Raw genomic sequence first — 9,949 nt, forward strand, 5'->3', positions numbered from 1 at the left:
AATGACATTGTAATCCCCTACTTTCCCTTGCATCATAGAATTTTTTCAAGTGTTTTTGCAGACTTGCTCTTAAGGGTAGTTACGTTTTTTGGACTAAGTATTTGCAAAAACTTTTTTTGGTGGTCCCATCAGATAACGGCGGCCCCCAGGGCTGGGAATCTGTTAACAGTATGTGCGGGGAGGACAGGGCGGAAAGCTGGGTTCAGGAGCAAACTAATTAGTGAGTGGGGTGGAGGTTGGGATGGTCTGACTGGGTGCATGAGCAGTAATTTGAGGGCGGGTGTGCGTCCAGGGATGGATCAGAGGGCCTTTCTCCCGTCTTTTTTTTTGTTTTTTAGAGGAATAGTGGGTACGGAGGGATTCCCTGTGTAGAAGCAGCAGGGGCACATCCGGGCTTCCTACCGGAGGGCAAAGCCAGCGGCCAAGGCCTAGAAAAGGGCAGGGGTTTCTGCGTGCGTAGATGGTCAGCACGAGGGATCTGGCGCGGGTCTGGGGACCCTGCCTGGTGACGGCGGGGGTGGGGCTCCCCGGGGGCTGGGGCGGGGCGGCCGCAGCGGGCGGGGCTGGAGGCGGGGCGGGGCGAGGCGAGGCGAGGCGGGGCGGGGCGGGGCGGGGCGGGGCTCCGGGGCCGTCTCGCAGGCTGCGGCGGCCGCGGGAGAGGCGTCCACAGCGGCGGCGGCGGCGGCTGGGGCAGCGGCGGACCGGCGGCCGAGCAGGGCGGCGGCGGCTCGTGGTGAGCGGGGCGCGGGCCCGGCGCGGGCGCGGCGGGGAGCGCGGCCGGGGGCCTGCAGGGAAGCGGGCTCGGGAGGCGCCCGGCGAGCACTGCCATCCTTCCCCAGCTCCGGACGCAGCCTTCGGGGGAGGGCGGGAGGGAGAGCCGAGGACCCAGTCCCTTCGCCCTTCTGCAGCGGTCGCCGTCCAGATGTCCGACTAGGCGCCCCACTGCCCCTTCTCCCGAGGACAGCCTCCTGCTTGTGTTCCAGGGCACCTCCCTCGCCCCTCAACCACTCAACCTCCTCCCCCAACCCCCAACGCCAGGTATCTTCAGCTCCAAAGCCATTCTTCCAGAGGACCCCCGGCTCTGCTTCCCCATGCCCACCACCAGAGGCCCGGCTCTCCAGCACTCTCTGCAGCCCCAGAGGCAGAGATGGCCCCCGTCCCTAGGGCCCGCACACCTGGACTCTTCTGCTGCCACCTGCCAGGGACTCTTCCTAGACAGCCAGCCAGCTGCTGTGCCCCGCACCCAGGCCTCCTTGCCGTCACTCTCCTCCATCTCAGAATCCCAGTCTGAAGAAAGGGACTTTAGGGATCCTGAGCTTTGGGAACAATTTGACCCACTTCCCAAAAGGCTGATTCTGGACCAGCCAGGCTATTTGGTGGAGACACCTGTCTTGCCTGCCAGTCGAAGGACCGACAGGTCTCTGGCAAAACGGGCCAGCGGGTCCCTGGGTCCTCCTCCAAGCTGCCCTGACTTGCTGACCAGTGCCCCCAGAGACCAGGACCAAGAGCTTTTGTCATTTAAGACCTCCGAAGCTCTTTGCCGACCCCACCCCCAGTTCCCCAGAATTCCGCCCCTGCTGTGTGGGAGTGCAGGGTCCAGCACTGATGGGCCACCATCCTGGCCCTGGCCTCCCCTCCCATGCCCTTGTTACCCGGCTGCCTGCTCCCCGGGGAACCCAGGGCAGAGTAGTGGAGCTGGGATTCAGGGCCTCGGTCTCCCCCCCAGCCCTTTGGCCTTCCTTCCTTTCCCTGTTAGAAACTTTTCCCCTCTTTCGCTGGTCACCATCACTCTGGTTGGGCCTGGGCCATCTGCACAGCACTGTGTCCCCAGGGCACAGAAAGCTGGGCTGGGACCACGAAGGGCTGGGACGTGTGCTGGGCCAGCATGAGGAGGGTGGCTGTTAGCCAGGTCAGGCTGGGCGCCTGGGCCTGGGGGCCAGAGCTTTAGGGTGGGTCGTTGGCTTTCACTGAGCCCCGAAGGGGGTCCGAGGGCTTGCTTTGCTGTGAAGAGAGGGGGCAGAGCAGGGGCTGTTTTTCCTGCCTGCTTCTGACTGTCTTGTGTTGCTATGGTGACAGTTTTGCCTCTCTTCCTTCTTCTGACTCTTCTGGAAGCTGGTTTTTATTGGTCTGTTGTTCTGTCTTTTATGGCTCTAATTTCTCCTTTCTATTTGCTCTGAAATAAACAGTCATAAACATGGGCGCTGGGCCCAGGCTGGGGGCTGGCAGAACTTCACCTCTTCCTGGCCCCGGGCTCCTGTGAGAGGAGAGTAGGGGAAAGAGGTGGGGACAGACCTGGCCACACTCCCTCCTGGCCCCAGCTCTGGGAGGGTGGCAGAGGCATCACAGTCTCAGGCACACAGCGGGTAGCACGCTGCCTCGGTGCTAATAATAGACCCAAGTGTGATGGAGAAGCCCGCTAATGTTATTTCCTTTCATCTTCAAGGCAGCTCTGTGGGGTAGGGGCCGTCCCCACTTTGCAGATGACAAAACTAAGCTCAGAGTGAGCTACTTCCCTCAGGTCACTCTGCTTTTAGCACATAGTCGGCGCTGAGATTTTGTTGAATGGGTGGAAAAGTGATGGAGCTGGTGCGCAAAAGCCCAGCTTGCTGCCTGGCCGCCCCGAGGGCTTCTGGGTCCTGCTCCCAGAGGACCAACAGAGCCCCTTAAACCCATGTGCTGGGAGACTCATTGAAGGGTTTTCCCCAGTTTCCCCACTGGACTCCCGTGCAGGCCACTGCCAGAGAGCGGCCTGTCAGGTCCCTCGTGCACCCTTGACCCTGCTGTTGGGGACTCAAGTTGGGAGGAGAGTCAAGGCACTTGTGACTTCCTGTTTATGCTCAGCACCCAGAAGCGTTCAGTTTGCTTTTACTCTCAGGGCTTAGATGCAGCCGGGTGAGTCAGGGACACCGAGAGCCCAGGAGACCTTCCCAAGTCAGCCCTGGGCGAGGAGTTCAGAGCTGTCCGGCCCTGGGTCACGGACAGTCAGCCGTCCGCCACACTCTCCAGAGAAGCTGCCCCCCTTTTCCCTTTTATTTTTCCCTTCACTACACACTCTTCTTTCCCATCCCTCCCCTTTCTCCCTTCACATTGCCAGTGCTCTAGGCCTGTTAGTAATGAGCTGGAAAAGCACCATGGTAGCATGAAAAAACCTGGGAGTCAACAGCCTCATTGTCAAATTCCAGCCCTGGGGCAGTCAGTTCACTCACATGGGCCTCAGTTTCAACCTTTCAAATGGGGTTGATAGCATCTGTCCAAATGGTTACATTTGCTTGTTTTTGTAGGATGGAATGGAGTAGCTTACAGGGTTTGCTTTACAAAGTTGAAAGCCTGAAGGGCCCATAATGTTCTCCTCCTGTTGGGAGGTCTCAGTGTTAAAGAGAACCCAAGCCACTGCCCAGAGATCAAGAACTGACTTAGGAATAATTAAGCTGTAAAATCTCAGGAGTAGAGGCATTCTCTAGTCATCTTGTCCAGAGTTGATGCTGAATCAATCCATTTCTTTATTTTTGCGCCTTCCATTAACTGAGCATCTACTCTGTACCAAATAACACTTTGGGGAACTGGGGATTTGAAAAACATGAACACTATTCCTGGTTTCAAAGAATGTAGTCTGGGGGTAAAGACAGTCATGAAAAGAGATCCTTATGATACCATCGAAGAAGTGGTGTGATCAGGGAAAAGGCAGGGAGATGTGGAGCCCAGAGATGGTGACTTGACTAGCCACCCACCCCTTTATGGTTGAATCAGGCAGCCTGTGCTTTGAGGCTGAAATACAGCTCTCTTAGCACCGCCCACCTGGCAAGCCCTCGGTCAGGCCCTCGCAGCGATGGGTGATGAGTCCCGAGCCCCTCAGCTCTGTGAACAGTGTCGGGAGAGAGGCATGTGGCAGGAGCCAGCCCTGCCTTCCTTGCTGAGTATTTTTTTTTTTTTTAATTTATTGGCTGCGTCGGGTCTTCGTTGCTGCGCGCGGGCTTTCTCTAGTTGCAGCGAGCGGGGGCTGCTCTTCGTTGCGGTGCGCCGGCTTCTCATGGCGGTGGCTTCTCTGGTTGCGGAGCACGGGCTCTAGGCACGCGGGCTTCAGTAGTTGTGGCTCGCGGGCTCTAGAGCGCAGGCTCAGTAGTTGTGGCGCGCGGGCTTAGTTGCTCCGCGGCACGTGGGATCTTCCCGGACCAGAGCTCGTACCCATGTCGCCTGCATTAGCAGGTGGGTTCCCATCCACTGCGCCACCAGGGAAGTCCCCTTGCTGAGTCCTTACTCATCCACTCATAGTAGCCTCTGACTCCTATTTCATCTTGGTCAAAATCCTTTCGCAAAGGCTACATGAATTACCTGACAAGGCAGCATGGTGATTGGGAAGAAAGCGGACTTTGGGAACCAGCCATGAGCTCAAACTCTACTACTACTGTGTCCTAAGTGTGGGATCCTGAGGGAGTATCTAACCTCTCTGAGCCTCAGTTCTTGTATCTGTAAAATGGCAATAATGAGACTTGCCTTCTAGGAAGTGAATGATCTTATGTATTTATAGGGTCTGGCATGGTGCCCACCTCACACTTGCTGTTATTCAGTTATATTGATTAGAAAAGAGTTCTCAGTTACTGGGCCTATGGGTCCTCTTAGAACCATGGTGGGGAGCTCTTTGGACTAATTCTGGCCTTCAGAGATCCATTCATTATCTGGGAAGGTTAAAAATTGCCCATGCTCAGGTTCTAAGCACTGCTGGTTAATCTTTGAGTTATCTCTCACCAGATAAACAATGTTCTACGCATGGTGATACTGCAAATCAGCAACACTTTGATTTCCTCAAAGGGGAACAGATTTGAAATGGCAACAAACACCCTGAGTTTCAAAAACATGTTACTCTGAGAATACTTTAATTTGATGTAGTCCCACTTGCTTAATTTTGCTTTTGTTTCCTTTGCTTTTGGTGTCAAATCCAAAAAATTCATTGCCAAGACCTACATCAAGGAGATTACCACCTATGTTTTCTTCTAGAAGTTTTATGGTTTTAGGTCTTGCATTCAATCTATTTTTTGAGTTACTTTTTGTGTATGGTGTAAGATAGTGGCCCAGTTTGGTTCTTTTGCACGTGGCTGTCGTTTTCCCAACACCATTTATTGAAGAGAGTGACCTTTCCCCATTGCATGTTCTGGCTCCTCTGTCAGACAATACTTTAAAATGAATGCTTCACATTTTTTATTCTGGGCATGTTTAGCTTCCTGTTATTTTTTTTAAGTTACCCTATCTATGGATAGACATTTTCTCAAATCATCACTGCAACTCTGTGACATTAGTTATTATTATGCCCTTTTGACAGTAAAGGAAACTGGGAAAGGTCCCTTGCACAGAGTCCGGCAGCTAGTTAAGTGGCAGGGCCAGAATTTAAAACTGGGCCCGACTTGCTCTTCGTGCTAGCGTACACAGCCTTGTCATCTCCTTGGCTGGCATGTCAGTGACTTGAAATAATTGTGTTTGGAGTATGCAAGCAGATTTTAATGGGGGTGGAACCGGTCAGGGCTGAAACTCGGACCCATAGTAAATATTTAGAGACTTTATTAGGGTTTTGTTCTCAGCACAGCATGAACGAGGCTTTCGGCAGTTGGCTGAGGCTTCATTCCTAGAAGTGGTGAAGAGGAGTTTGGCATGTACGAGTTCAGAAAAAATGTTTGGTGATGCTCAAAGTAGCTTCCTTTGCCCAAGAATGGGTTGCTAGTTTGTCGCTGAAATAAATTCAATTGATTTTAGAACTGAACATATGAACGGAAAGCATGACAGGTGCACCCCAAGGATCTAGGAACAGAAGCAAGAAGGTCAGAAAATGTGGGTCAGTGGCCCTACAGATGCAGGGGTGGTTGAGATTCCGTCTGTCAGTGTAAGTCATGTCTAGGAAGATGGAGGTAGAAAAGCGATTACAGAATGGCTCACTCCTAGCCTTTCTTGGGTAATTTAGAAGCTGAATTTACCTGGTCTGAGAGCCCCATTGTCCTGAAAACGGTGCCATGTTTGCCAGCAACGTGCTTACCTGGTCCAGCTTAGCTCTGTAGACAGATCCGTTTCTATTTGCAATTATCTCAGGGCCTGAGTCTGGTGTCCGCTTATTTAATAACTTCACTTTCTGATAAAAATTCTGTATGGCATAGATAATTAAATCTTTAAAATGAAACTGGGGATATGGGGATATATGTATAGGTATGGCTGATTCACTTTGTTATATAGCAGAAACTAACACAACATTGTAAAGCAATTATACTCCACTAAAGATGTTTAAAAAAAAAAATGAAACTGGGGAAATGGGATGCCCCCAAAGAGTTGAATTGCAGTTTTATGATGGGTCAAGTATAAAAATGATATCATTCACTCATTTGCTTAGCAAATGTGTACGGGACAGGCTCTTGCCTTGTGCTGCGCTAGATGGAATACAGTGATGGAGATGGCTTTGTCCCTGGCCTCAGGTAGCTCTCACTCCAGGCAGGAAACACACACCTAAAATGGAGCTTGGAGAGTGTCAGAGAGAGTGCGGAGGGCGGGGAGGAAGGGGGGAAGTCATTGTTTCACCTCTTATGGCAACACCGCCCCCTCCCTCCCCGTGGGTGTTGTCTGTGGTGCACCTGACACGTTGCAGGGAGAGGAAGCCTGAAAGAGAAAAGTACAAGCCTGGACGGCGAACAAGCCGGCTCTGCTCTCAGCCCCGTCCTCGTCCTCGCTGCCTGCGTGGAGGAGGAGGAGCAGACACGGTAGTCCCCCCACCGCCGCGGTTTCACGTACCCACGGTCAACTTCGGTCTGAAAATATGAAGTGGAAAATTCCAAAAATAAACAACTCGTCAGTTTTAAATTGTGCACCGTTCTGAGGGGCGTGATGAAATCGAGCACCTTCCCGCTCCGTCCCCCCTGGGATGTGAATCATCCCTTTGTCCAGCGTATCCCTCCTGTGAGTCACTTAGCACCCATCTTGGTTATCAGATAGACTGTGGCGGTATCACATTGCTTGGGTTCAGGGAACCCTTATTTTACTTAATAATGGGCAAGAGTGGTGACGCTGGCGATTCGGATGCGCCGAAGAGAAGCCATAAAGTGCTTCCTTTCAGTGAAAAGGTGAAAATTCTCAACTTAATAAAGAAAGAAAAAAAATCTTTGCTGAGGTTGGTAAGATCTAGAGTAAGAAATTCATGCTAATTTTGCTGTCACACCTCATATGGCAAAAGTCACGGCTACATAAGGAATGTTTAGTTAAGGTCGAAAAGGCATTAAATTTATACAATAAGATACTTAGAGAGGCCACATTTACATAACTTTTATTACAGCGTATTGTTATAACGGGTCTATTTTTTATTAGTTACTGGTGTTATCTCTGACTGTGACTAATTTATAAATTAAACTTTATCATAGGCATGTGTGTATAGGAAAAACCATAGTATATGTAAGGTTCAGTACTATCTGTAGTTTCCACTGGCGGTCTTGGAACATACCCCCTGAGGATAAGAGGAGACCACCGTACTTCACTTTCACTGTAGGTAATATGGGAAGGTTGGATTTGGTGACTTAGAAGGGTGCTTCCAACACCTAGCCGATGATTCTAATAAACCCTTGGGCTTCTGTCCCAAAGTGACAGGTGAAGAAGCAAAACCCGGCAGCCTTAGTCAGCAAGGTTTCAGAGACAGAGCTGGGGTGGGGAGAGCCGAGGGTGTTTTCAAAGAACAGAGAAACCTTGCGCCCCCTCGTAGAAAGGGAGCCAAGTCTGATGGAGCATTCAGATAAATAGTTGAAAGTCAAGGCTGTTGACAAAAGGGAGAGCCAGGAGGGATGCAGGAGCTCAGCAGCGGTGGGAAGGACCGTCACCAGCTCACTCCCATGTTCCAGGGTCTCCACCGCCTGGGATGTGGAGGGCTGACCTCAGAGACGCTTTGGTCACTGCAGAATGCCCTTCTGTTTTAAGTTAATGTCTGTTTTAAAAAATCATTTGGTTTGATGATTTCCGGGTTTTAGAATAAATTAAAATGCATCATCGTTTTAGGACCGTGAGGAACAGTGCCAAACACACAACTATCTCAACACACCGTCAAGCTCTCTCATTCCCAGTGGCATCCAAACTCAGGCTCTTCCAGTAGCAACGGTGAGGCCAGATGCCTGGCACCTGGAGTAGAGAGACAGAGAAAACCCGCTCGAAGCAGCCTGGGCTTTCGCAAGTTATGCCATCTCTTTGAGTCTTGTGTTTCCTTGTGTAAAATGTGGGTGGCAGCAAAACCTTCTGAATAATGAGCATTTAATATCCACTTTTAGCAATCCCCTAAAGAGCTTTAGAAACAGATATCCCCATTCTGTGGATGGGGAAACTGAGGTCCACAGGTGTTAAGAAACTTGCATAATGTCACATTATTAGGAAGGTTGCACAGCTGGCACCTGAAACCATGTCTGTGTGCTTTCAAAGCATGGTCTCTCCTTACCACCCACCCTAGGAAAGAGGATGCCAACTCTTTGAGATCCAGAGAGGTGAAATGTGCACATAGAAGTTCCGTGAGAACATCCCAGGGCTGCAGGGTGAGTGTGCATCTGAAGCCCACAGACCTGGGTGGAATCCTGGCTTTTCCCTTGGGCAGATGTCTTAGGCTTACTGAGTTTTCTAATTTTTGAACTGAAGTTAATAATATTTGTGGTCCAGGAATATTGCAAAGAATACAGGCATACCTCGTTTTACTGCACTTCCCAGATATTGCGTTTTTTTACAAATTGAAAGTTTGTGGCAAGCCTCGGTCGATCAAGTCTGAGCCATTTTTCCAACAGAACTTGCTCACTTCATGTCTCCGTGTCACATTTTGGTAATTCTGGCAATATTTCAAGCTTTTTCATTTTTATTATATTTGTTTTGGTCATCTGTGATCAATGATCTTTGATGTGACTGCTATAACTTGCTGAAGACTCAGATGATGGTTAGCATTTTTTAGCAATAAAATTTAAATTTTAAAAATTAAGGTATGTACATTTTTAGACGCAGTGCTCTTGCACACTTAATAGTCTACAGTTTAGTGTAAACATAACTTTTATATGCACTGGGAAACCAGTTTATGTGATTCGCTTTATTGCGGTGATCTGAAAACGAACCCACATTATCTCCAAGGTGTGCCTGTAAATGAATTAAACATTGTCAGTCTCCCTTTTTTGCCTGATCTTTTAAGAAAATGTGTTTGAAAAGTTCTCGATCTACTTCCTTGAGGCTCCGTTTTATTTGTTGTTTTAAGTTGGAAACAACAGGGAACTCCTTTCTCTGATAGACGCATTCTGGAATTGCCCCGACAAAGCCCCCCAAATCCACTCTTCTGGACCTATATTTCTAGCTCGTAAGCCTTCATTTTAAACTTGAAATGAACCTGGCTGTGTTGCTTACTGGAGTGTAATAAGGATAAGAATTCCAGTCGGCATCCAGCATTGCACCTGCTGTATGATCAGTCTCCCACCCTGTCTTTCCTATATTTTGTAAATGCACGTGTATGCTTTTTTCCCCCTGAACTGTTGAGGTTTGAAATCTGTGCCCTTGAGTACCTTCAGAAGTAATCAATGGAGCCGTAAGCTATTTTCTGACATTCCCTTATTTTCAAGTCCAAAATCCAAAATGCTCTGAAAATGCAGTTTGGTTTTTTTTTTTCATAACTCATTTGGAGGCAAAAGCTGGCCTGATGGTACATGAGACTATTTTTAGTTTTTATTTATCCCACTCAGATGAACAAGTTTTTCATCAGAAGGATGAGTGCTCCAGACCCTGCTGGGGGTACATATAACATGCTATCTGTACTATATTACTTTTCTAAAATCTGAAAAATTCTGAATTTGGAAGCACATCTGAGCAAGGGGTTTCAAAGAAGCATTTGTGAATCTCCCTTTCTAAAAGCCCAAAGGAACTCACAGCACCCCTGGGATTGGGGCGTTGGGGAGGCACCAGAGGGACCCCCCCAGTGTCT

The 9,949-nt window shown here is 49.7% G+C and overlaps 1 protein-coding gene across 2 annotated transcripts in view; it reads left to right on the forward strand.

Moving 5' to 3' along the window:
* Window positions 1-608: 608 nt before the first annotated feature.
* Window positions 609-9,949, forward strand: part of CYRIA (CYFIP related Rac1 interactor A) — a 107,773-nt gene continuing 98,432 nt past the window's right edge. The window contains exon 1 of one of the 2 annotated variants that reach the window (XM_082357785.1): window positions 609-733. The gene's annotated coding sequence lies outside the window, so the exon portion shown is untranslated. The remainder of the gene's footprint in view (window positions 734-9,949) is intronic. The other variant, XM_082357784.1, reaches the window with a different exon arrangement.

This window comes from Balaenoptera borealis (assembly GCF_965194805.1).
Source record: "Balaenoptera borealis genome assembly, chromosome: 15".
NCBI lineage: Eukaryota > Metazoa > Chordata > Mammalia > Artiodactyla > Balaenopteridae > Balaenoptera > Balaenoptera borealis.